This window comes from Ictidomys tridecemlineatus, chromosome 12 (genome assembly GCF_052094955.1).
Source record: "Ictidomys tridecemlineatus isolate mIctTri1 chromosome 12, mIctTri1.hap1, whole genome shotgun sequence".
Lineage (NCBI taxonomy): Eukaryota > Metazoa > Chordata > Mammalia > Rodentia > Sciuridae > Ictidomys > Ictidomys tridecemlineatus.
Genome location: NC_135488.1, coordinates 12,584,234 through 12,611,696, shown reverse-complemented (window position 1 = coordinate 12,611,696; position 27,463 = coordinate 12,584,234). Strand labels below are relative to the sequence as shown.

Sequence of the window (27,463 nt, the reverse complement as noted above, 5' to 3'; positions counted from 1 at the left end):
ACTGAGGTGCAGAAGGATAGATACAGAGAACAGAGGTTGGAGACTGGGGTTCAGAAAGACTGATACAGAAAGCAGAGTTTGGAGACTGGTGTGTAGAAGGACTGTTACAGAGAGCAGAGTTTGGAGACTCAGGTGCAGAAGGACTGTTACAGAAAGCAGTGTTTTGAAATTGGGGTGCAGAAGGACTTTTACAGAGAGCAGATGTTCGAGACTGTGGTATAGGACTTTTATCCAGAGCAGATGTTGGAGACTGAGGTGCAGAAGGACTGTTACATAGAACACAGGTTGGAGACTGAGGGGCAGATGGATAGATACAGAGAACAGACGTTGGAGACTGGGGTTCAGACAGACTTATACAGAAAGCAGATGTTCGAGACTGGGGCGCAGAAGGACTGTTGCAGAGAGCAGATTTTGGTAACTCGGGTGCAGAAGGACTGTTGTAGAGAGCAGAGGTTGCAGACTGGGTTGCAGAAGGACTGTTACAGAGAGCAGAGGTTGGAGACTTGGATGCAGAAGGACTGTTACAGAGAGCAGAGGTTGGATACAAGGGTGCAGAAGGATCTTACAGAGAGCAGAATTTGGAGACTGAGGTACAGAAGGACAGTTGCAGAGATCAGAGGTTTGAGACTGAGGTGCAGTACGATCATTGCAGAGAGCAGAGGTTGGAGACTGGGGTGCAGAAGGCCTGCTACAGAGAAAAGAGTTTGGAGACTGGCGTGCAGAAGGCCTGTTACAGAGAGGAGAGGTTGGAGACTGGGGTGCAGAAGGACAGTTATAGAGAGCAGAGTTTGGATACTGGGTTTCTGAAGGATCTTACAGAGAGCAGAGGTTAAAGACTGAGGTGCAGGTGGACTGTTACACAGAGCAGTGTTTAGAGACTGGGGTGCAGAAAGATCATGAAGAGAGCAGAGGTGTCAGACTGAGGTTCAGTAGGACTGTTACAGAGAGCGGAGGTTGGAGACTGAGGTGTAGAAGCACTTTTACAATGAGCAGAGTTTGGAGACTGAGTTGCAGAAGGACTGTTACAGAAAGCAGAGGTTAGAAATTGGGGTGCAGAAGGAATGTTACAGAGAGCACAGGTTGGAGACTGAAGTGCAGAAGGATAGATACAGAGAGCAGAGGTTGGAGACTGGGGAGAACAAGGACTGTATCAGAGGACAGAGCTTGGAGACTGGGTTGCCGCAGGACACTTGCAGAAGGCAGAGGTTAAAGACTGGGTTGGAGAAGAAATGTTACAGAGAGCAGAGTTTGGAAACTGGAGTGCAGAAGGATCTTACAGAGAGCAGAATTTGGAGACTGTGGTGCAGAAGGTTTCTTACAGAGAGCAGAGGTTGGAGACTGGAGTCCAGAAGGATCGTTGCAGAGAGCAGAGTTTGGAGACTGGGGTTCAGAAGGACTGTTGCAGAGAGTAGAGGTTGGACATGAGGTGCAAAAAGACTGTTGCAGAGAGCAGAGGTTGGAATCTGATGTCAAGAAAGACTCTTACAGAAAGCAGAGTTTGGAGACGGGAGTTCAGAAGGACTGTTACACAGAGCAGAGGTTGGAGACTGTGGTGCAGAAGGACTGTTGCAGAGATCCGAGGTTAAAGACTGTGGTGCAGTAGGTTCAAAGCAGAGAGCAGAGATTGGAGACTGGGGTGCAGAAGGCCTGCTACAGAGAGCAGAGTTTTGAGACTGAGGTGCAGAAACACTGTTACAGAAACTAGAATTTGGAAATTGGGGTGCAGAAGAAACGTTACAGAGACCAGAGTTTGGAGACTGCGGTATAGAAAAATGTTACAGAGCGCAGAGGTTGAAAACTGGGGTGCAGAAGGACTGTTGCAGAGAGCAGAGGTTGGAGACTGGGGTCTAAAAAGATCGTTGCAGAGAGCAGAGTTTGGAGACTGGGGTGCAGAAGGACTGTTGCAGAGAGCAGAGGCTGGAAACTAGGGTGTAGAAGGACTGTTGCAGAGTGCAGATGTTTGAGACTGGAGTGCAGATGGACTGTTGCAGAGAGCAGGGGTTGGAGACTGAGGTGCAAAAGGAATGTTACAAAGAGCAGAGTTTGGAGACTGGGGTGCAGAAGGACTGTTACAGAGAGCAGAGGTTGGACACTAGGGTTCAGATTGATCTTACAGAGAGCAGAAGTTGAAGACTGGGGTGCAAATGGATTGTTGCAGAGAGCAGAGGTTGGAGACTGGAGTGCAGAAGGTCTGTTACAGAGAGCAGAGTTTGGAGACTGAGGTGCAGAAAGATCGTTGCAGAGAGCAGAGCTTGGATACTGAGGTGCAGTAGACTGTTGCAGAGAGCAGAGTTTGTAGACTGAGGTGCAGAAGGAATGTTACAGAGATTAGAGGTTGCAGATTTTGGATCAAAAGGCCTGTTACAGAGAACAGAGGTTGGAGTCTGGGGTGCAGAAGGACTGTTACAGAGAGCAGAGTTTGGAGATAGGGTTGCAGAAGGATCTTAAAGAGAGCAGAGTTTGGAGACTGAGGTGCAGCAGGACTGTTACAAAGAGCAGATTTTGGAGACTGGGGTGCAGAAGTATCATTGCAGATCACAGAGTTTTCAGACTGAGGTGCAGAAGGACTGTTGCAGAGAGCAGTTTTTGGAGACACGGGTGCAGAAGAACTGTTACAGAGAACAGAGGTTGAAGACGGGGTGCAGAAGGCCTGTTATAGAGAAAAGAGTTTAGAGAAAGGGTGCAGAAGGACTGTTACAGAGGGAAGAGTTTGGAGACTGGGTTACAGAAAGATCTTACACAGAGCAGAGGTTAGAGACTGAGGTGCAGAACGACTGTTACAGAGAGTAGAAGTTGAAGACTGAGGTGCAGAAGGATTGTTACAGAGAGCAGATGTTGGAGACTGGGGTGAAGAAGGACTGTTGCAGATAGCAGATGTGGGAGACTGGGGTGCAGAAGAACTGTCGGAAAGAGCAGAGGTTGGAGACTGAGGTGCAGAATGAATGTTATGGAGAGCAGAGTTTGGAGACTGTGGTGCAGAAATACTGATACAGAGAGCAGAGGTTAGAGACTGGGGTGCAGAAGGACCGCTAGGGAGAGTAGAGTTTGGAGACTGCAGTACAGAAGGACCGTTACAGAGAGCATACGTTGGAGACTAGGGTACAGAAGGACTGTTCCAGAGAGCAGATTTTGGAGACTGTGGTTTAGAAGGACTGTTGCAGAGAATAGAGGTTAGAGAATGGGGTGTAGAAGGACTATGACAGAGAGCAGAGGTTGGAGACTGACGTTCAGAAGGACTGTTAGAGAGAGCAGAGTTTGGAGACTGGGGTACAGAAGGATCGTTGCAGACAGAAGAGGTTTGAGACTGGGGTGCATTAGGACTGTTACAGAGAGTAGAGTTTGGAGACTGAGGTGCAGAAGAATCGGATTTGAGAGCAGAGTTTGGACACTGAGGTGCAAAAGGACTGTTACTGAGAGCCGAGGTTGCAGACTGGCGTGCAGAAGAACTGTTACGAAGAGCAGAGTTTTAGACAAGGTTGCTCAAGGATCTTACAGAGAGCAGAGGTTGTAGACCAAGGTGCAGCAGGACTGTTACAGAGAGCAGAGGTTGGAGACTAGGGTGAAGAAAGATCATTGCAGAGAACAGAGTTTGCAGACTAAGGTGCAGAAGGATTATCGCAGAGAGCACATGTTGGAGACTGGGGTGCAGAAAGACTGTTGCAGAGAGCAGAGGTTGGAGACTGGGGTGCAGAAGGATCGTTTTAGAGAGCAGAGGTTGGAGACTGGGGTGCAGAAGGATAATTGCAGAGATCAGAGTTTGGTAACTGAGGTGAAGAAGGATTGTTACAGAGAACAGAAGTTGGAGCCTGAAGTGCAGAACGACTGTTGCAGAGAGCAGAGTTTGGAGACTGGGGTTTACAAGCAGTGTTGCAGAGAGCAGAGGTTGGAGACTGGGGTGCAGAAAGACTGTTACAGAGAGCAGAGTTTGGAGACAGGATTGCAGAAGGATCTTACAGAGAGCAGAGTTTCGAGACTGAGGTGCAACGGGACTATAACAGAGAGCAGAGTTTGAAGACTGGTGTGCAGAAGGATCGTTGCAGATAACAGAGTTTTCAGACTGAGTTGCAGTAGGACTGTTGCAAAGAGCAGAGGTTGGAGACAGGGGAGCAGAAGGACTGTTGCATAGAGCAGATGTTGGATACTGAGGGTCAGAAAGATCATTGCAGAGAGCAGAGGTTGGAGACTGGGGTGAAGAAGAACTGTTGCAGAGAGCAGATGTTGGAGACTAGTGTGCAGAAGGATCTTTGCAAACAGCAGAAGTTTGAGACTGGTTTGCAGAAGGAGTGTTACAGAGAGTAGCGTTTTGAGACTAAGGTGCAGAAAGATCGATGCAGAGAGCTGAGTTTGGAGACTGAGGTGCAAAAAGACTGTTGCAGAGAGCAGAAGTTGGAGACTGAGGTGCAAAAGGACTGTTACAGTGAGTAGAGGTTGGAGATTTGGGTGCAAAAGGCCTGTTACAGACAGCAGAGGTTGGAGAATGGGGTGCAGAAGGATCGTTGTAGAGAGCAAAATTTTGAGACTGGGGTGCAGAAGGATTGTTATAAAGAACAGAGGTTGGAGACCTGAGTGCAGAAGGCCTGTTACAGACAGCAGAGTTTTGACAAAGTACATTTACAGGGAGTAGTTTTTGGAAACTGAGGTGCAGAAGGACCATTGCAGAGAGCAGAGGTTGAAGACTGAGGTGCAGAAAAATTGTTACAGAGAGGAGATGTTGTAGACTGGGTTGCAGAGGGACTGTTGCAGATAGCACAGGCTGGACACTGGGGTGTATAAGGACTGTAGCCGAGAGCACAGGTTCACATTGGGGTTCAGAAGGACTGTTGCAGAGAGCAGAGCTTGGAGACTGGGTTACAATAGGACTGTTACAGAGGCAGAGGTTGGAGATTTGGTGCAGAAGGACTGTTAAATAAAGCAGAATTTGTAGACTGAGGTGCAGAAAGACTCTTACAGAGAGCAGATGTTGGAAATTGTGGTGCATATAGAGTCATACAGTAAGCAGAGTTTGGAGACTGGGGTTCGGACGGACTGTTGCAAAGAGCAGAGTTTGTAGACTGAGGTGAAGAAGCACTATTACAGAGAGCAGAGGTTGGAGAATGGGGTGCAAAAGGCCTGTTACAGAGAGCAGAGGTTGGAGACTAGAGTGCAGAAGGACTGTTACAGAGAGCAGAGTTTTGAGACTGTGGTGCAGAAGGATCCTTGCAGAGAACAAAGTTTTCAGACTGAGGTGCAGAAGGTCTGTTGCAGAGAGCAGAGTTTGGAGACTGAGGTGCAAAAGGAGTGTTACAGAGAGCAGAGATTGGAGACTTGGGTGCAGAAGGACCGTTACATAGAGCAGATTTTTGAGAGTGCACTAAACGAGGACTGTTACAGAGAGCAGAGTTTGGAGACTGGGGTGCAGAATGACCATTGCAGAGAGCAGATGTTGGAGACTGGGGTGGAGAAGGACTGTTACAGAGAGCAGATATTTGAGACTGAGGTGCAGAAGGATTGTTACAGAGAGCAGGGGTTGGAGACTGAGGTGCAGAAAGACTTTTAATGAGAGCAGAGTTTGGATACTGGGGTGCAGAAGAACTGCTAAAAAGAGCAGAGTTTGGAGACTGTGATGAAAAATGATCTTCCAGAGAGCAGAGTCTGGAGACTAGGGTGCAGAAGGACTGATGCAGAGAGCAGAGGTTGGAGTCTGAGGTGCAGAAGGATCGTTGCAGAGAGAAGAGGTTGGTGACTGGGGTGCAGAAAGACTGTTACAGAAAGCAGATTCTGGCAATTGGGGAGCAGAAGGACCGTTAAAAAGAGAAGAGGTTGGAGACTGCGATACAAAAGGACTGTTACAGAGAGCAGAGGTTGGAGAATGGGTAGAAGAAGGATCCTTTCAGAGAGCAGATGTTGGAGACTATGGTGCAGAAGGACTGTTACAGAGAGCAGAGGTTTGAGACTGAGTTGCAGATGGATCATTACAGAGAGCAGAGGTTGGAGACTGGGGTGCAGAAGGACCGTTAGTGAGAGCAGAGTTTGGAGACTGAGGTGCAGAAGGACATTTACAGAGAGCAGAGTTTGGAGACTGGGGTGCAGAAGGATTCTTACAGAGAGAATAGGATGGAGACTGGGGTGCAGAAGGAGTGATACAGACAGCAGAGTTTAGAGATTGGGATGCAGAACTGTATAGAGAGCCGAGGCTGGAGGCTGGGGTGCAGAAGGATTGTTACAGAGAGCAGAGGTTGGAGACTCGGGTGCAGAAAAACTGTTACAGAGAGCAGAGGTTCTAGACTGTGGTGCAGAAGAACTATTACAGAGAGCAGAGGTTGGAGACTGGGGTGTAGAAGACCTGTTACAGAGAGCAGAATTTGGAGACTGAGGTGCAGAAAAATTGGGACAGAGAGGAGAGGTTGGCAACTGAGTTGCAGAAGGACTGTTACAGAGAGCAGAGGTTGGTAACTGGGGTGCAGAAGGATCATTGCAGAGAGCAGACGTTGGAACCTGAGGTGCAGAAGGATCATTGCAGAGATCAGAGTTTGGAGACTGAGGTGCAGAAGGATATTTACAGAGAGCAGAGGTTGGAGACTGGGGTCAGGAACAAAGTTACAGAAAGCACAGTTCAGAGACTGGGGAGCACAAGAAATGTTGCAGAGATCAGAGTTTGGATCTGGGGTGCAGAAGGACTATTGCAGAGAACAAATTTGGAGACAAAGGTGCTGAAGAACTGATACAGAGAGCAGAGGTTGGAGACTGAGGTCCAGAAGGGTTGTTACAGAGATCAGAGTGTGGAGACTGGGGTGCAGAATGAGTGTTACAGAGAGAAGAATTTTGAGATTGGGGTGCAGACGAACTGTTACCGAGAGCAGAAGTTGGAGACTGGGGTGCAGAAAGACTGTTGCAGAGAGCAGAGTTTGGAGAATGAGGTGCAGAAAGACTGTTACAGAGAGCAGAGGTTGAAAACTGTGGTGCAGAAGGACCGTTGCAGTGAGCAGAGCTTGGAGCTTGGGCAGAAGAAGGATTGTTGCAGAGAGCAGATGTTGGAGACTGGGGTGCAGAAGGACTGTTACAGAGAGCAGAGTTTGGATACTGAGGTGCAAAAGGACTTTTACAGAGAGGAGAGGTTGGAGACTGGGGTGTCAAAAGATTCTTACAGAGAGCAGAGGATGGAGACTGTGGTGCAGAAGGAGTGTTGCAGAGAGCTGAGTTTGGAGACTGGGGTGCAGAAAGATCGTTACAGAGAGCAGAAGTTGGAGACTGAGGTGCAGAAGGATCTCTACAGAAAGCAGAGTTTGGAGACCAGGGTGCAGTAGGATAGTTACAGAAAGCATAGGTTGGAGACTTGGGAGCAGAAGGTCCGTTGCAGAGTGATGAGGTTGGATACTGAGGTGCAGAAGGACTGTTACAGAGAGTAGAGTTTGGAGACTGGTTTACAGAAGACCTTTTACAGAGAGCAGATGTTGGAGACTTGGGTGCAGAAGGATTGTTACAGATAGCACAGTTTGGAGACTGGGGTGTAGTAGGACTGATGTAGAGAGCAGAGGTTTCAGATTGAGGCTTAGAAGGATGTTACAGAGAGGAGAGGTTGGAGTCTGTGGTGCAAAAGGACTTTTATAGAAAGCAGAGGTTGGCAATTGGGGTGCAGAAGGACCATTACAAAGACAAAAGGTTGGAGACTGCGATACAAAAGGACTTTTACAGTGAACAGAGTTTAAAGACTGGGTAGAAAAAGGATTGTTGCAGAGAGCAGATGTTGTAGACTGGGGTGCAGAAGGACTGTTACAGAGAGCAGAGGTTGGAGAATGAGGTGCAGAAAGACAGTTACATAGAGGTCAGGTTGGAGACTGTGGTGCAGAAGAAATGTTGCAGAGAGTAGACTTTGGAGACTTGGGTCCATAAGGACTGATGCAGAGAGCAAAGTTTGGAGACTGTGGTGCAGAAGGACTGATACAGAGAGCAGAGGTTGGATACTGGGGTACAGAAGGATCGTTGCAGAGAGCAGAGGTTGGAAACTATGGTGCAGAAGGATTGTTACACAGGGCAGTGTTTGGTTCTTGGGGTGTAAAAAGACTGCTGCAGAGAACAGAGGTTGGAGACTGAGGTGCAAAAGGACTGATACAGAGAGCAGAGGTTGGAGACTGGGGTGCAGAAGAACTGATTCACAAAGCAGAGGTTGGAGACTGGGGTTCAGAAGGACTGTTACAGGCAGCAGAGTTTGGAGACTGCAGTAGAGAACCTTTACAAAGAGCTAAGTTTGGAGACCGGGGTGCAGAAGGACTGTTGCAGAGAACAGAGGGTGGAGACTGGGGTGCAGAAAAACCGTTGCAGAGAGAAGAGGTTGGAGACTGAGGTGCAGAAGGATTGTTACAGAGAGCAGAGTTTGGAGACTGGGGTCCAGAAGGACTGTTGTAGAGAGCAGAGTTCGGACACTGAGGTGAAGAAGGATTGTTGCAGGGAGAAGAGGTTAGATACTGGGGTGCACAAGGGCCATTGCAGAGGAATAAGCTTGGAGACTGAAGTACAGAATGACTGTTACAGAGAGCAAAGATTGAAGAACGGGGTGCAGAATGATCTTACAGAGAGCTGACGTTGGAGACTGGGATGTAGGATTGTTGCAGAGAGCAGAGTTTGGAGACTGGGATGTAGAAGGACTTTTGCAGAGAGCAGAGGTTGGAGACTGGGGTGCAGAAGGCCTGTTACAGAGAGCAGTGTTTGGAGACTGGGTTGCATAAAACCTGTTACAGAAAGTAGATGTTGGAGACTGGGGTGCAGAAGGATTGTTACAGATAGCACAGTTTGGAGACTGGGATTTAGAAGGATTGTTGGAGAGAGAAGAAGTTTCAGTTTAAGGCTTAGAAGGACTGTTACAGAGAGCAGAGGTTGAAAATTGGGGTGCAGAAGGAACGTTATAGAGAGAAGAAGTTGGAGATAGCAGAACAGAAGGACTGTTACAGAGAGCAGAGTTTGGAGACTGGGGTGCAGAAGGACCGTTGCAGAGAGCAGATGTGGGAGACTGGGATGCAGAAGGATCGTTCCAGAGAGCAGAGGTAGAAGACTGAGGTTCAGAAGGATCGCTACAGATAGCAGAGTTTGAGGACCGGGGTTCAGTAGGATAGTTTCAGAGAGCACAGGTTGGAGACTGGGGTGAAGAAGAAATGTTGCAGAGAGCAGAGGTTGGAGACTGGGGTGCAGAAGGACTGTAGCAGAGAGCAGAGGTTGGAGACTAGGGTGTAAAAGGACTGTTGCAGAGAGCATACGTTGGAGACTGAGGTGCAGAAAAACTGTTACAGAGAGCAGAGGTTTTAGACTGGGGTGCAGAATAACTGATACTGAAAGTAGAGGTTGGAGACTGGGGTGCAGAAGGACTGTTACTGAGAGCAGAGTGTGTAGCCTGTGGTGCAGAAGGACAGCTGCAGAAAACAGATGTTGAATACTGGGGTGCACAAGGGCCGTTGCAGACTGATGAGGTTGGAGACTGAGGTGCAGAATGACTGTTACAGAGAGCAAAGTTTGGATAACGGTGTGTAGAAGGATCTTACAGACAGCAGACGTTGGAGACTGGGATGCAGAAGGAGTGTTGCAGAGAGCAGAGGTTGGAGACTGGGGTGTAGAAGGACTTTTGCAGCGCGCAGAGGTTGGAGACTGGGGTGCAGAAGGCCTGTTACAGAGAGCAGAGTTTGGAGACTGGGTTGCAGAAGACCTTTTACAGAGAGCAGATGTTGGAGACTTGGGTGCAGAAGGATTGTTACTGATGGCACAGTTTGGAGACTGCTGTTTAGAAGGATTGTTTCAGAGAGCAGAAGATTCAGACTGAGGCTTAGAAGGACTGTTACAGAGAGCAGAGTTTGGAAATTTGGGTGCAGAAGGACCATTATAGAGAGAAGAGGTTGGAGAATTCCGTACAGAAGGACTTTTACAGAGAGCAGAGTTTGGAGACCGGGGTGCAGAAGGACCGTTGCAGAGATCAGATGTGGGAGACTGGGGTGCAGAAAAACTATTACAGAGAGCAGACGTTGGAGACAGAGGTGCAGAAGGATTGTTACAGAGAGCAGATTTGGAGACTGGGGTGCAGAAAGACAATTACAGAGAGCAAAGGATAGAGACTGAGATGCAGAAGGACTTTTACGGAGAACAGAGCTTGGAGAATGAGGTGCAGAAAGATCGTTACAGAAGGAAGAGTTTGGAGACTGGGGTGCAGAAGGACTGTTACAGAAAGCAGAGGTTGGCAATTGGGGAGCAGATGGACCGTTACAAAGAGAGGAGGTTGGAGACTGCAATACAAAAGGACTTTTACAGAGAGCAGAGTTTGAAGACTGGGTAGAAGAAGGATCGTTGCAGAGAGCAGATGTTGGAGACTGGGGTGCAGAAGGCCTATTACACAGAGAATAGTTTGAGGACTGGGGTGCAGAAGGCCTGTTACAGAGAGCAGAGTTTGGAGACTGGGGTGCAGAAGACTCTTACAGAGAGCAGCGTTTGGAGAATGGGTTGCAAAAGAACCTTACAGAGAGCAGAGGTTGGAGACTGAGGTGCAGAAGGACTTTCACAGAGAGTAGAGCATGGAGACTGGGGTGCGGAAGGAGTGTTACAGAGAGCAGAGTTTGGAGATTGGGGTGCAGAAGAACTGTTACTAGAGCAGAGGTTGGAGACAGGGGTGCAGAAGGACTGTTTCAGAGAGCAGAGTTTGAAAACTGAGGTGCAGAAGGACTGTTATAGAGAGAAGATTTTGGAAACTGGGATGTAGAAGGACCGTTGCAGAGAGTAGAGGTTGGAGCCTGGGGAGAAGAAGGATCGTTGCAGAGAGCAGATGTAGGAGACTGGGGTGCAGAAGGACTATTAAAGAGAGCAGAGTTTGGAGACTGAGGTGCAGAAAGATCATTTCTGAGTTCAGAGGTTTGAGACTGGAGTGCAGAAGGATCGCTACAGAGAGCAGAGGTTGGAGACCGGGGTGCAGTAGGATAGTGACAGAGAGCACAGGTTAAAGCCTGGGGTGCAGAAGAAATGTTGAAGGGAGCAGAGGTTGGAGACTGGGGTGCACAAGGACTGTAGCAGAGAGCAGAGTTTGGAGACTAGGGTGTAGAAGGACTGTTGCAGAGAGCAGACTTTGGAGACTGGGATGCAGAAGGATCGTTGCAGAGAGCAGATGTTGGAGACTGGTGTGTAGAAGGACTTTTGCACAGAGCAGAGGTTTGAGACTGGGGTGCAGAAGGACTGTTTCGGAGAGCAGAGTTTGGAGACTTAGGTGCAGAAGGACTGTTACAGAGAGCAGAGGTTTCAGAGTGGGGTGCAGAATAACTGATACGGAAAGTAGAATTTGGAGACTGGGGTGCAGAAGGATTGTTACAGAGAGCAGATTTTGCAGCCTGGCGTGCAGAAGGACTGCTGCAGAGAACAGAGGATGGATACTGAGATGCAGAAGGGCCGTTGCAGAGAGATGAGGTTGGAGACTGAGGTGCAGAATGACTGTTACAGAGAGCAAAGTTTGGAGAACGGGGTGCAAAAAGATCTTAAAGAGAGCAGACGTTGGAGACTGGGATGCAGAAAAATCGTTGCAGAGAGCAGAGGTTGGAGACTGGGATGTAGAAGGACTTTTGCAGAGAGCAGAGGTTGGAGACTGGGGTGCAGAAGGCCTTTTACAGAGAGCAGACTTTGGAAACTGAGTTGCAGAAGACCTGTTACAGAGAGCAGATGTTTGAGACTGGGGAGCAAAAGGATTGTTACAGATAGCACAGTTTGAAGACTGGGGTTTAGAAAGATTGTGGCAGAGAGCAGGGATTTCAGACTGTGTCTTAGAAGGACTGTTACAGAGAGCAGAGTTTGGAGATTGAGGTGCAGAAGGACTGTTTGAGAAAACAGAGGTTGGCATTTGGGGTGCAGAAGTACCGTTATAGAGAGAAGAGGTTGGAGACTGCGGTACAGAAGAACTGTTACAGTGAGCAGAGTTTGGAGACTGGGGTGCAGAAGGACTGTTACAGAGAGCAGACGTTGGAGACAGAGGTGCAATAGGATTGTTACAGAGAGCAGAGATTGGAGACTGGGGTGCAGAAGGACCATTAGAGAGAACAAAGAATGGAGACTGAGGTGCAGAAGGACTTTTAAAGAGACCAGAGGTTGGAGACTGAGGTGCAGAACGATCATTGCAGAGAGAATAGTTTGGAGACTGGGGTGCCGAAGGACTGTTACAGAAAGCAGAGGTTGGCAATTGGGGAGCAGATGGACCATTACAAAGAGAAGAGGTTGGAGAATGTGATACAAAAGAACTTTTACAGAGAGCAGAGTTTGGAGAATGGATTGAAGAAGGATCGTTGCAAAGAGCAGATGTTGGAGACTGGGGTGCAGAAGGACTGTCACAGAGAGCACAGGTTGAAGACTGGGGTGCAGAAGAAATGTTGCAGAGAGCAGAGTTTGGAGACCTAGGTGCAGACGGACTGATACAGAGAAAAGAGGTTGGAGACTGGGGTGCAGAAAGACCGTTACAGATTGCAGAGGTTGGATACTGAGGTGCAGAAGGACTTTTACAGAGAGAAAAGGTTGGAGACAGGGGTGTTAAAGGATTCTTACAGAGAGCAGAGGATGGAGACTGGGGTGCAGGAGTGTTACAGAGAGCAGAGTTTGGAGATTGGGATTTAGACGAACTTTTAAAGAAAGTAGAGATTGGAGACTGTGGTGCAGAAGGCCTGTTACAGAGAGCAGAGTTTGGACATGAGGTGCAGAAGGACTGTTACAGAGAGCAGAGCATGGAGACTTGGGTGTAGAAGGACTGTTGCAGAGAGCAGAGTTTGGAGACTGGGATGCAGAAGGACTGTTGCAGAGAGCAGAGTTTGGAGACTGGGATGCAGAAGGGATCGTTGCAGAGAGCAGAGGTTGGAGACTGAGGGGCATAAGGATCTCTACAGGGAGCAGAGTTTGGAGACCGGGGTTCAGTAGAATAGTTACAGAGAGCACAGGTTGGAGACTGCGGTGCAGAAGAAATGTTGCAGAGAGATGAGGTTGGAGACTGGGGTGCAGAAGGACTTTTGCAGAGAGCAGAGGTTAAAGAATGGGGTGGAGAAGGCCTGATACAGAGAGCACAGTTTGGAGACTCTGTTGCAGAAAACCTGTTACAAAGAGCAGGTGTTGGAGACTGGGGTGCAGAAAAATTGTTACAGATAGCACAGTTTGGATACTGTTGTTTAGAAGGATTGTTGCAGAGAGCAGAAGTTTCAGACTGAGGCTTAGAAGGACTGTTACCAGAGGAGAGGTTGGAAATTGGGGTGCAGAAGGAGCGTTATAGAAAGAAGAGGTTGGAGACTGGGGTGCAGAAAAAGCATTGCAGAGAGCAGATGTGGGAGTCTGGGTGCAGTAGGACTGTTACAGAGAGCAGACGTTGGAGACAGAGGTGCAGAAGGATTGTTACAGAGAGCAGAGATTGGAGACTGAGGTGCCGAAGGACAATTACAGAGAGCAAAGGATGGAGACTGAGGTGCAGAAGGACTTTTACAGAGAGCAGAGGTTGGAGACTGAGGTATAGAAAGATCGGTGAAGAGAGAAGAGTTTGGAGACTGGGGTGCAGAAGGACTGTTACAGAAAACAGAGGTTTGCAAATGGGGATCAGATGGACCGTTACAAAGAGAAGAGGTTGGAGACTGTGATACAAAAGGACTTTTAATGAGAGCAGAGTTTGGAGACTGGATAGAAGAAGGATCATCAGAGAGCAGATGCTGGAGACTGAGGTGCAGAAAAACTGGTACAGAGAGCACAGGTAGGAGACTGGGGTGCAGAAGAAATGTTGCAGACAGCAGATTTTGAAGACTTGGGTGCATAATAACTTTGGCAGAGAGCAAAGTTTAGAGACTGTGGTGCAGAAGGACTGATACAGAGATCAGAGTTTGAAGACTGGGGTGCAGAAGATTCGTTTCAGAGAGCAGAGGTTGGAAACTAGGGTGCAGAAGGATCGTTACACAGAGCAGATTTTGGTTACTGGGGTGTAAAAGGACTGCTGCAGAGAGCAGAGGTTGGAGACTGAGGTGTAGAAAGATCGGTGCAGAGAGAAGAGTTTGGAGACTGGGGTGCAGAAGAACTGTTACAGAAAACAGAGGTTTGCAATTGGGGATCAGATGGACCGTTACAAAGAGAAGAGGTTGGAGACTGCGATACAAAAGGACTTTTAATGAGAGCAGAGTTTGGAGACTGGATAGAAGAAGGATCATCAGAGAGCAGATGCTGGAGACTGGGTTGCAGAAGGACTGGTACAGAGAGCACAGGTAGGAGACTGGGGTGCAGAAGAAATGTTGCAGACAGCAGAGTTTGAAGACTTGGGTGCATAAGGACTTTGGCAGAGAGCAAAGTTTGGAGACTGTGGTGCAGAAGGACTGATACAGAGATCAGAGTTTGAAGACTGGGGTGCAGAAGAACTGTTACAGAAAACAGAGGTTTGCAATTGGGGATCAGATGGACCGTTACAAAGAGAAGAGGTTGGAGACTGCGATACAAAAGGACTTTTAATGAGAGCAGAGTTTGGAGACTGGATAGAAGAAGGATCATCAGAGAGCAGATGCTGGAGACTGGGTTGCAGAAGGACTGGTACAGAGAGCACAGGTAGGAGACTGGGGTGCAGAAGAAATGTTGCAGACAGCAGAGTTTGAAGACTTGGGTGCATAAGGACTTTGGCAGAGAGCAAAGTTTGGAGACTGTGGTGCAGAAGGACTGATACAGAGATCAGAGTTTGAAGACTGGGGTGCAGAAGATTCGTTTCAGAGAGCAGAGGTTGGAAACTAGGGTGCAGAAGGATCGTTACACAGAGCAGATTTTGGTTACTGGGGTGTAAAAGGACTGCTGCAGAGAGCAGAGGTTGGAGACTGAGGTGCAAAATGACTGATACAGAGAGCAGATGTTGGAGACTGGGGTGCAGAAGTACTGTAGCAGAGAGCAAAGGTTGGACACTGGGGTGCAGAAGGACTGTTGCAGAGAGAAGAGGTTGGAGACTGGGGTGCAGAAGGACTGTTGCAGAGAACAGAGTTTGGAGACTGAGGTTCAGAAGAACCGTTGCAGAGAGCAGAAGTTGGAGACTGAGTTGCAGAAGGATTGTTACAGAGACTAGAGGTTGGAGACTGGGGTGCAGAAGGACTGTTGCAGAGAGCAGACATTTGAGACTGGGTGCAGAACACCTGTTACAGAGAGCAGAGTTTAGAGACTGGGGTTCAGAATGACTGTTAAAGATAGCACAATTTCGAGACTGGGTTGCAGAAGGATCTTACAGAGAGCATTTTGTAGACTGAGGTTCAGAAGGACTGTTACATACAGCAGAGTTTGGAAACTAGGTTGCAGAAGGATTTTTGCAGAGAGCCGAGTTTTCAGACTGAGGTGCAGAAAGACTGTTTCAGAGAGCTGATGTTGGATCTTGTTGTGCATAGCGACTGAAACAGAGAGCAGAGTTTGTAGACTGGGGTGCAGAAGGATTGTTGCAGAGAGCACAGGTTGGAGACTGCGGTTCAGAAGGACTCTTGCAGAGAGAAGTGTTTGGAGACTGAGGTGCAGAAGGATCGTTGCAGTGAGAAAAGGTTGGAGACTGGGGTTAAGAAAGCCTGTTACAGAGAGCAGAGGTTGGAGACTGGGTTGCAGAAGGCCTGTTACAGAGAGCAGAGTTTGGGGACTGGGTTGCAGAAGACTGTTACAGAGAGCAGCGTTTGGAGAATTGGTTGCAGAAGGATCTTACAGAAAGCAGAGGTTGGAGACTGAGGTGCAGAAGGACTTTTACAGAGAGTAGAGGGTGGAGACTGGGGTGCAGAAAGAGTGTTACATAGAGAAGAGTTTGGAGATTGAGGTGCAGAAGAACTGTTACTGAGAGCAGAGGTTGGAAACAGGGGTGCAGAAGGACTGTTTCAGAGAGCAGAGTTTGAAGACTGAGGTGAAGAAAGACTGTTACAGAGAGCAGATTTTGGAAAATCGGATGTATAAGGACCCTTGCAGAGAGCAGAGTTTGGATCCTGGGGAGAAGAAGGGTTTTTGCAGAGAGTAGATGTTGGATACTGGGGTGCAGAAGGACTATTAAAGAGAACAGAGTTTGGAGACTGAGGTGCAGAAAGATCATTTCTGAGTGCAGAGGTTTGAGACTGGGGTGCATAAGGACTGTTAGAGATTGCAGAACTTGAAGACTGAGGTGCAGAAGGACTTTTACAGAGAGGAGATGTTCGAGACTGGGGTGCAAAAGGATTCTTACAGAGAGCAAAGGATGGAGACTGGGGTGCAGAAGGATCGTTGCAGAGAGCAGAGTTTGGAGATTGGGGTGCAGCAGGACAGTTACAGAGAGCACAGGTTGGAGACTTGGGTGCAGAAGGACTGTTTCAGAGAGCAGACGTTGGAGACTGAGGTGCAGAAGGATTGTAACAGAGAGCAGAGGTTCGAGACTGGGGTGCAGAAGAACTGTTACAGAGAGCAAAGTTTGGAGACTGGGGTGCAGAAAGCCTGTTACAGAGAGCAGAGTTTGGAGACTGAGGTGCAGACGGACTGTTAAAGAGAGCAGAGGTTGGAGACTGAGGTGCAGAAGAATTGGTACAGAGAGGAAAGATTGGAGACTGAAGTGTGTAAGGACTGTTACAGAGAGCAGAGTTTAGAAACTGGGGTGCAGATGGATCGTTGCAGAGAGCAGAGGTTGGAAACTGAGGTGCAGAATGATCGTTGCAGAGAGCAGAGTTTGGAGACTGAGGTGCAGAAGGATCGTTACAGAGAGCAGAGTTTGGAGACTGGGGTCAGAAAGACAGTTACAGAGAGCACAGTTTGTAGACTGGGGTTAAGAAGAAGTGTTGCAGTGAGCAGAGATTGGAGACTGCGGTACAGAAGTACTGTTACAAAGAGAAGAGGGTGTAGACTGAGGTTCAGAAGGAATGTCACCTAGAGAAGAGTTTGGAAACTGGGGTGCAGAAGGATGTTACAGAGAGCAGAGGCTTGACACTGGGGTCAGAAGGACTGTTGCAGAAAACAGATGTTGGAGACTGGGGTGCAGAAGGATCGTTGCAGAGAGCAGAGGTTGGAGACTGAGGTGCAGAAGGATCGTTACAGAGAGCATAGGTTGGAGACTGGGGTCAGAAAGACAGTTACAGAGAGCACAGTTTGTAGACTGGGGTGCAGAAGAAATATTGCAGTGAGCAGAGATTGGAGACTGTGGTACAGAAGTACTGTTACAAAGAGAAGAGGGTGTAGACTGAGGTGCAGAAGGAATGTCATCTAGAGCAGAGTTTGGAAACTGGGGTGCAGAAGGATGTTACAGAGAGCAGAGGCTGGACACTGGGGTCAGAAGGACTTTTGCAGAAAACAGATGTTTGAGACTGGGGTGCAGAAGGATCGTTGCAGAGAGCAGAGGTTGGAGACTGAGGTGCAGAAGGATCGCTACAAGAGCAGACTTTGGAGACCGGGGTGCAGTAAAATAGTTACAGAGAGCACAGTTTAAAGACTGGGGTGCAGAAGAGATGTTGCAGAGAGCAGAGGTGGGAGACTGGGGTGCAGAAGGACTGTAGCAGAGAGCAGAGGTTTGAAACTGGTGTGTAGAAGGACTGTTGCAGAGAGAAGACATTGGAGACTGGAATGCAGAAGGATCGTTGCAGAGAGCAGATGTTGGAGACTGGTGTGTAGAAAAATTTTTGCAGAGAGCAGATGTTGGAGACTGGCGTGCAGAAGGACTATTACAGAGAGCAGAGGTTTTAGACTGGGGTGCAGAATAACTGATATGGAAAGTAGAGTTTGGAGACTGGGGTGCAGAAGGACTGTTACAGATAGCAGAGTTTGTAGCCTGGGGTGCAGAAGGACTGCTGCAGAGAACAGAGGTTGGATACTGGGGTGCAGAAGTGCCATTGAAGAGGGATGAGGTTGGAGATTGAGGTGCAGAATGACTATTAGAGAGAGCAAAGTTTGGAAAACGGGGTGCAGAAGGATCTTACAGAGAGCAGAGTTTGGAGACTTGGGTGTAGAAGGACTGTTGCAGAGAGCAGAGGTTGGAGACTGAGGTGCAGAAGAATCGTTGCAGAGAGCAGAGGTTAAAGACTGGGGTGCAGAAGGCCTGTTACAGAGAGGAGATGTTTGAGACTGGGGTGCAGAAGGATTGTTTCAGATAGCACAGTTTGGAGACTGGGGTTTAGAAGGATTGTTGCAGAGAGCAGATTTTTCAGACTGAGTCTTAGAAGGACTGTTACAGAGAACAGAGGTTGGAGTCTTAGGTGCAGAAGGACTGTTTCAGAAAGCAGAGGTTGGCAATTGGGCTGGGGAAGTACCGTTATAGAGAGAAGAGTTTGGAGACTGCGGTACATAAGGACTGTTACAGAGAGCAGACGTTGGAGACAGAGGTGCAGAAGGACCATTACAGAGAGCAAAGGATGGAGACTGAGGTGCAGAAGGACTTTTACAGAGAGCAGAGGTTGGTGACTGAGGTGCAGAAGGATCGTTTCAGAGAGAAGAGTTTGGAGACTGGGGTGCAGAAGGACTGTTACAGAAAGCAGAGGTTTGCAATTTGGGAGCAGATGGACCGTTACAAAGAGAAGAGGTTTAGAGACTGCGATACAAAACGTCTTTTACAGAGAGCAGAGTTTGGAGACTGGGTAGAGGAAGGATCGTTGCAGAGAGCAGATGTTGGAGACTGGTGTGTAGAAAAATTTTTGCAGAGAGCAGAGGTTGAAGACTGGGGTGCAGAAGTACTGTTACAGAGAGCAGAGGTTTTAGACTGGGGTGCAGAATAACTGATACGGAAAGTAAAGTTTGAAGACTGGGGTGCAGAAGGACTGTTACAGAGAGCAGAGTTTGTAGGCTTGGTTGCAGAAGGACTGCTGCAGAGAGCAGAGGTTGGATACTGGGGTGAAGAAGGGCCGTTGCAGAGGGATGAGGTTGGAGACTGAGGTGCAGAATGACTGTTACAGGGAGAAAAGTTTGGAAAACGGGGTGCAGAAGGATCTTACAGAGAGCAGAGTTTGGAGACTAGGGTGCAGTAGAACTGTTGCAGGGAGATGAGGTTGGAGACTGGGGTGCAGAAGGCCTGTTACAGAGAGCAGACTTTGGAGACTGAGTTGCAGAAGACCTGTTATGAAGAGCAGATGTTGGAGACTGGGGTGCATAAGGATTGTTACAGATTGCAGAGTTTGGAGACTGGGGTTTAGAAGGATTGTTGCTGACAGCAGAGATTTCAGACTGAGGCTTTGAAGGTCTATTACAGAGAGCAGAGGTTTGAGTCTGAGGTGCAGAAGAACTGTTTCAGAAAGCAGAAGTTGGCAATTAGGGTGCAGAAAGGCCGTTATAGAGTAGAGGTTGAAGACTGCAGTACAGAAGGACTGTTACAGAGAGCAGAGTTTGGAGACTGGGGTGCAGAAAGACTGTTAGTGAGAGTAGACGTTGGACACAGAGGTGCAGACGGATTGTTACAGAGAGCAGAGATTGAATATTGGGGTGCAGAAATAGCATTACAGAGAGCAAAGAATGTAGACTGAGGTGCAGAAGACTTTTACAGAGAGCAGAGTTAGGATACTGAGGTGAAGAAAGATCGTTTCAGAGAGAAGAGTTTGGAGACTGGGTTTCAGAAGGACTGTTACAGAAAGCAGAGGTTGGCAATTGGGGAGCAGATGGACCCTTACAAAGAGAAGAGGGTCGAGACTGTGAAACAAAAGAACTTTTACAGAGAGCAAAGTTTAGAGACAGGGTAGAAGAAGGATCATTCCAGAGAGCAGATGTTGGAATCTGGGGTGCAGAAGGACTGTTACAGAGAGCACAGGTTGGAGACTGGGGTGCAGAAGAAATATTGCAGAGAGCAGAGTTTGGAGACCTGGGTGCAGAAGGACTGATACAGAGAGAAGAGGTTGGAGACTGTGGTGCAGAAGGATCTTACAGAGAGTAGAGGTTGGAGACTGCGGTGCAGAAGGACTGTTGCAGAGAGCAGAGGTTAGAGACGGGGGTGCAGAAGGACTGTTACAGATAGCACAGTTTCGAGACTGGGTTGCAGAAGGGTAATACAGAGAGCATTTTGGAGACAGAGGTGCAGAAGAAGTGTTACAGGAGCAGAGGTTTAAGACTGAGTTGCTGAAGGATTGTTGCAGAGAGCAGCGTTTTCAGACTGAGGTGCAGAAGTACTGTTGCAGAGAGCAGATGTTGGATCCTGGGTTGCAGAAGGATCATTGCAGAGAGCAGAGGTTTGAGACTTGGGTGCAGAAGGCCTATTAAAGAGAGCAGAGTTATAAGACTGGGGTACAGAAGGCCTGTTACAGAGAGCATAGTTTGGAGATTTGGGTGCAGAAGGACTATTACAGAGAGCAGAGTTTGGAGAATTGGTTGCAGAAGGATCTTACAGAGAGCAAAGTTTGGAGACTGAGGTGCAGAGGACTTTTATTGATAGTAGAATTTGGAGACTGAGGAGCAGAAGGAACGTTGTAGAGAGCAGAGGTTGGAGACTGATGTCCAGAGGAATTGTTACAGAGATCACTGGGTAGAGACTGGAGTGCAGAAGGAGTGTTACACAGAGCAGAGTTTGGAGATTGGGGTGCAGGAGAACTGTTACCGAGAGCAGAGGCTGGAGACTGGGGTGCAGAGGACTGTTGCACAGTGCAGAGTTTGGAGTCTGAGGTGCAGAAGAACTGTTACAGAGAGCAGACTTTGGAGACAAGGGTGCAGAAAGACTAATACAGAAAGTAGAGGTTGGAGACTGGGGTGTAGAAGGACCGTTACAGAGAGCAGAGTTTTGAGACTGCTGTAGAGAAGGACTATTACAGGGAGCAGAGTTGGAGACTGGGGTTCTAAAGGATCATTGCAGAGAGCAGATGTTGTAGACTGGTGTGCAGAAGTATCTTACAGAGAGCATAGGTTGAAGACTGAGCTGCATAAGTACTATTACAGAGACCAGTGGCTGAAGACTGGGGTTCAGAATGATCATTGCAGAGAGCAGAGGTTGGAGACTGAGGTGCGGAATGATCGTTGAGGAGAGCAGAGGTTGGAGACTATGGTGGAGAACGATACTTACAGAGAGCAGATGTTGTAGACTGGGGTGCAGAAGGACAGTTACAGAGAGCACAGGTTGGAGACTGGGGTGCAGAAGAAATGTTGCAGAGAGTAGAGGTTGGAGACTAGGTTGCAGAAGGACTGTTACAGAGAGCAGAGGTTGTAGACTGAGGTGCAGAAGGACTGTTACAGAGAGCAGAGGTTAGAGACTGATACAGAAGAACTGATACAGAAAGCAGACTTTGGAGACTGTGGTGCAGAAGGACTGTTGCAGAGAACAGAGTTTGGAGACTGGGTTGCAGAAGAATATTACGTAGAGCAGAGTTTAGAGACTGCAGTGCAGAAGGATTGTTACAGAGAGCAGAGGGTGGCGACTGGGGTGCAGAAGAATCTTACAGAGAGCAGAGGTTAGAGACTGGGGTGCAGAATAACTGTTGCAGAGAGTAGAGGTTGAAAACTGAGGTGCAGAAAGATCGTCGCAGAGAGAAGAGGTTGGAGACTGGAGTGCAGAAGGCCTGTTACAGAGAGCAGAGTTTGGAAACTGGAGTGCAGAAGGCGTTTTACAGAGAGCAGATGTTGGAGACTGGGGTGCAGAAGGATCGTTGCAGAGAGCAGAGGTTTCAGACTGAGGTGCCGATGGACTGTTACACAGAGCATAAGTTGGAGTCTGAGGTGCAGAAGCACTATTATAGAAAAAAGAGTTTGGCAATTGGGGTGCAGAAGGACCGTTACAGAGAGAAGAGATTGAAGACTGCGGTACAGAAGGACTGTTACAGAGAGCAGAGTTTGGAGACTGGGGTTCAGAAGGACCATGGCAGAGAGCAGAGGTTGGAGCCTGGGGAGAAGAAGGATCAATGCAGAGAGCAGATGTTGGAGACTGGGATGCAGAAGGACTGTTACAGAAAGCAGAGGTTGAAGATTGAGGTGCAGAAGGATCATTACAGAGAGCAGAGGTTGGAGACGGGCGTGCAGAAGGATCTTACAGAGTGCAGAGGTTGTATACTGGGGTGCAGAAGAAATGTTGCAGAGAGCATAGATTTGAGACTGGGGTGCAGAAGGACTGTTACAGAGAGCAGAGGTTAGATTCTGGGTTGCAGAACGACTGATACACAAAGCAGAGTTTGGAGAATGGGGTGCGGAAGGACCGTTACAGAGAGCAGAGTTTGGAGACTGGGGTGCAGAAGAACCGTTGCAGAGAGCAGAGTTTTGAGACTGAGGTGCAGAAGGTTTTTTACAGAGAGCAGAGGTTGGATACTGGGGTGCAGAAGGACTGTTACAGAGAGCAGAGTTTGGAGACTGGGGTGCAGAAGGATGTTACAGAGAGCAGAGTTTGGAGACTGAAGTGCAGAAGGACTGTTGCAGAGAGCAGATGTTTGAGACTGAGGTGCAGAATGATCGTTTCAGAGAGAAGAGGTTAGAGACTGGGGTGAAGAAGGCCTGTTATAGAGAGCAGAGTTTGGAGACTGGGGTGCTGAAGGCCTGTTACAGAGAGCAGAGGTTGGAGACTGGGGTGAAGAAGGACTATTATAGATAGCACAGTTTGTAGACTGGTGTGCAGAAGGATATTATAGAGAGCAGAGTTTGGAGACTGAGGAGCAGAAGGACTGTTACAGAGAGCAGAGTTTGGAGACTTGGTTGCAGAATGATTGTTGCAGGGAGCAGAGTTTTCAAACTTAGGTGCAGAAGGACTGTTGCAGAGAGCAGATGTTCGAGAGTGGGGTGCAGAAGGACTCTTTCAGAGAGCAGAACTTGGAGACTGGGGTGCAGAAGGATTCTTTCAGGGAGCAGAGGTTGGAGACTGGGGTGCAGAAGGCCTGTTACACATATCACAGTTTGGAGACTGGTGTGCAGAAAAATATTATGGAGAGCAGAGTATGGAGATTGAGGTGCAGAAGGACTGTTACAGAGAGCAGAGATTAAAGACTGGGTTGCAGAATGATTGTTGCAGAGAGCAGAGTTTTCAGACTTAGGTGCAGAAGGACTGTTGCAGAGAGCAGATGTTCTAGAGTGGGGTGCAGAAAGAGTGTTCCCGAGAGCAGAACTTGGAGAATGGGGTGCAGAAGTTTTCTTGCAGGGAGCAGAGGTTGGAGACTGGGGTGCAGAATGATTGTTGAAGAGAGGAGAGTTTTCAGACTGAGGTGCAGAAGGACTGTTGCAGAGAGCAGATGTTCGAGACTGGGGTGCAGAAAGAGTGTTCCCGAGAGCAGAACTTGGAGACTGGGATGGAGAAAAATTGTTGCAGGGAGCAGAGGTTGTAGACTGGGATGCAGAAGGACTGTTATAAAGAGCAGAGGTTTTAGACTGGGGTGCAGAAGGCCTGCTACAGAGAGCAGAGCTTTGACACTGTGGTGCAGAATGATTGCTGATAGCTTGTGAGCCTCTTTCTGGATACCTTCTTTTCCGCACAGTCCATCAGGCCCTCTCTCCTCACCCTGCTCTTTTTTGGCTTTATGAGCACCTGTGACTTCCACAGTCACTCTAAGCCATGACTCCCAGGCCTATCTCCTGGGAACCTGTCCCGCTGCCTCCTGGAATCTCCTTGGGGAGACCCCGAAGGTACCCAGACTCCAGGCCCATCCTTCTTTCCTCCTTTCCTCTACCCAGACATGCTCCTTCTCATTTTTTTTTTTTTTATGTTTTAATGAGTGATCCCATTGCCACTCAGCTACCCCACAGACCAGGTGCCCTCTTGTTTCCTCGTCACCAGGATTTTAAAGTGCTCCACCCAGGGCTCCTCTTCAGAGCTTTTCCCCAAGCTCCAAATGTCACATCTTCACTTACCAGATATTTCCTTTTAATCTTGTTTTGGCACCCGATTACTCTCCCAGACGACATGAAGGAATTCTAACCGAAGCACATGGACTGTAGAGACTATTATGGCTTAGAAATAAGGTATTCCCCCACCAAAAGCTCAGGGTCAGCCACAGTTGCAGTGTTATGAGGTGAAATGATTAGACTGTGAGACTTGTGACCTAATCTGTGGATCCATCCATTTTGTGGGTTAATTATCTGAAAGGCCCACTCTACTGAGAGGAGTGTGGGCAGGTGGAGTGTGGCCGGGGACATGCCCTGGGGAACTACATCTTGTCCCCTGCGAACTGTCTCCTCCTGACCCCTCCCCCACCCCAACCTTCTGGCTGCCATGAGCTAGGGATGCTTCCCCCCTTGTTCCCTTCCACCTCAGCGTCCCACCTCATCTCAGGCCGGCAGCAATGTGTCAGCTGGCCCCAGACCAAACCTCCAAGCCAGGAGGCCAGAGTGCATCTCCCCCTCCGGGTTGTTCTGGTCAGGCCTGTGGTAACTGTGGCAACCGTGGACTGACCCAGGGAGTAGGTGTTATGAGTGGATTGGACCTATAACCGTTTCCTAAATCCACAGATTCTGTCATTTTCAGAGCTCAAGCCATTTCCTTCTGGATGGCCTCTTTCCAGCCTGCCCTCACATATAATGCGGTCTACTAGTGATTATTGAGATTCTCCAGCCGTCCTGGTCCTGCCCATTTGCACACCACAGCTACCTCTTAGGCAGCCAGACCCATAGACCTCCTGCAGCCCACTGAGGAGAGAAGAGAGATTTTCTGAGGACCCTGTTAGAAGTCCACTCTTATTTTTTTTTTTAAAGACCACACTCAGAGGGCATGTTTCAGGCAGTCCTTCACATGCATCTTTGAGAAATCAGACTCACAATAATTTTTGTGATTCTCTCCCAGGCTCCAATAACCACCGCTCTACTCCCTACTTCTCTGAGATAAACTTTTTAGCTTCCAAAAAGAAGTGAAAAACTGCTATTTCTCTTTATGTGTCTGGCTTATTTCACTTAATATAATGTCTCCCATGAGCTAGTTTTAAATAGAAACTGCACAACAAATTCTTTTATGTCAGATTTAAATTTTATTCTGAAGAGATAATTCAAAATTGTCACATATGTTTATGTAGGAAAATGTTCATTAAAATATTTATAGGACTGGAGATGATCTGAATGTTTAGCCAAAGGGGAGAGATTAAGTTTATTTAAGAGAGATGTAAGTTTATTGATCATCTCAATAGATGCAGAAAAAGCATTTAACAAAATATAGCACCCCTACCTGTCAAAACAGTAGAAACACTAGGGACAGAAGGAACTTTGTAAAAGCATTGTAAAAGCTATCTATGCTAAACCCAAGGCAGCATCATTCTAAGTGGAGAAAGGTTTAATGCATTCACTCTAAAAACTGGAAGCAGACAGGGTGCACTCTCTTTCACCACTTCTATTCAACTTCATCATTGAAATTGCCAGAGCCATTGGACAAAAAAAAAAAAAGAAATTTAAGGTATACAAATAGGTCAAGAAGTATTCAAATCTCACTCTTTGCTGATAGGATCATGTCATCTTCTTAAATTTTTTATTAGAGCATAATAGTTATACATAGAAGTTGGGTTGATTTGGAAAAGATCCTACGTGCATGGAATCTGATTTACTCCATTCAGTCACCACCCCCCATCTCTCTCCCCTTTCAGCCCCCATTCTCCTTTCTCTACTGATCTTTCTTTAGGTCATTTATCTGTTAATTTCTGACTGGTGCTTTCTACATATGCATACAGGTGCAGTCCCCTGTGGTAGACTTCCATGTGCACATAACATGATCTGCGTAAAGACCTTTCACATTCCCTCCCTTCACAAACCTTTACGCCCTCTCATTCTCCTTCTACTCCACCGATCTTCCCTGTATACTTAAGATAGCCAGTCCAACCCCTCTTCATCAACTTCTTTCCTCTATTTTGCTCTGGCCCTGATAATTTCAGCATTGTACAGGAATAGTTAACTTCTGCCTTTCCGAACACAGAGATCAAGATTGATGTAAAATGAGAAAAACTCTACATAGGAAAACACTGAAGGCAACACCTACTGCTTCTGCAGATGATGACTCTGCTTTGTAAATTTTTTTCTTAACATTTGCAATGAAAATGAACTTCTCAAAAATCCTATGTTTACATAAAAGGACAAAAGGAGACAGAGATTACTGAGACAGTGAGAAATGACTTCACACCATGATGAGGTCGAATAGCTTTCTGTTGGATTCTAGCAATTCTCTGGTTACTCCCACCCACCATCACCCCTGCAAATGTGTGCAGCTCCATGGGTCTGATTCCCTGAGACCAGTCCCACAGATTATCAGTCTCCAGGCTGCTTTTCATTCGATATTATTTGCCATGTTGCTGCAGATTAACAAGCCTGTTTGGGGTGCTCTCAGTCCATTCTCATCCTGGTCTCTTTTTCTCTGTTTTGTAGCTATGACAGCATTGGAAATGAGCAATCAATCATTTGTCACTGAATTCATCTTCTTGGGATTTTCCAACCACTCCAACCTACAGGGATGGTTCTTCCTGCTCTTTCTGGTCATTTACCTGACCACTCTCCTGGGGAACATGCTCATAATAGTGACCACCACGGTCAGTCCTGCTCTCCACACTCCAATGTACTTTTTCCTCAGCAATTTAAGCTTCTTGGACATCTGCTACAAATCCACCACCCTCCCAGTACTGCTGATGAACTTCTTCTGGGAGAAGAAGGCCATTTCTTATGAGGGCTGCCTTTCCCAGATCTTCTTCTTGGTGACACGTGCTGGCCCAGAAGGCTTCTTACTGGCTGTGTGGCCAGTATAACTGTGTTAGCCAGGTCTGTGTTAGCCTGGTGACTGGGTCCTGGCTGTGTGGGCTGGTGAATTTGGTCACACACACGGTGCTCGCCATCACACTCACTCTGTGTGGGCCCCACCAGATCAGCCACTTTCTCTGTGACACCCCATTGCTCCTGAAGCTCTCCTGCTCAGACACCTCTGTCAACGAGTCAGCGCTCCACGTTGTCAGTGCCACCATGGGCCTGAGCCCCTGCCTTTTCACTGCAGGCTCCTACGCACTCATCATGGCGGCCATCCTGGGGATTCCCTCTGCCCAGGGCAGGAGGAAGGCCTTCTTCACCTGTGCGTCCCTCCTCACTGTCGTGGTGGTCTTCTATAGAACAGCCAACTTCCACTATGACAGGCCCAGAGAAGGCTGGACACGGACACCCTGGTCTCTGTGCTCTTCTGTGTGGTGACACCTATGTTGAAGCCAATCATTCACAGCCTGAGAAGCAACGAGGTCCAGAGTGAATTGAGGAAGCTGGCTGGGAGACAGACTGTATAGTGAGATTAGAACTAGATGATGGTTTCATTCTAGGAGATGTCTTAGTTGTAGAAATATGTGAACTCTTCAGCAGCAAATTACAAGAGCGCTCTCTCCATACACAGTGTCTCATGACCACTGTGGTGCCCCAACCAGGGGAAGCACACTGTGCTAAGTATGGTGACCTCACCTGGGTTCTCTAATCCACAGGTATTTCAGAATATTTTTATTACTTTTCTCTCCAAAAAAAGCTTATACCCAAAGCAGTCAATCTCCTTTCCCCCAATATTGCAGTTCTAGCCAACACTAGTGAATGTGAAGTGCTATGTGCAATGTGACTTGACTTGCATTTTCCTAATGGATCTTGATTCTAAGTTTTAAATAAACACCATTTCTATGTTTCTCCTTCA

The 27,463-nt window shown here is 47.9% G+C and overlaps 1 protein-coding gene and 1 long non-coding RNA gene across 2 annotated transcripts in view; one reads left to right on the top strand and one right to left on the bottom strand.

Moving 5' to 3' along the window:
• LOC144369506 (uncharacterized) overlaps positions 1-27,463 on the bottom strand; it is a 377,412-nt gene that overhangs the window by 269,380 nt on the left and 80,569 nt on the right. The window lies entirely within an intron of this gene.
• LOC144369045 (uncharacterized) lies at positions 1,173-27,463 on the top strand. Its single transcript, XR_013428476.1, has 2 exons — positions 1,173-23,466; positions 26,179-27,463. It is a non-coding gene; the product is annotated as an uncharacterized LOC144369045 (long non-coding RNA).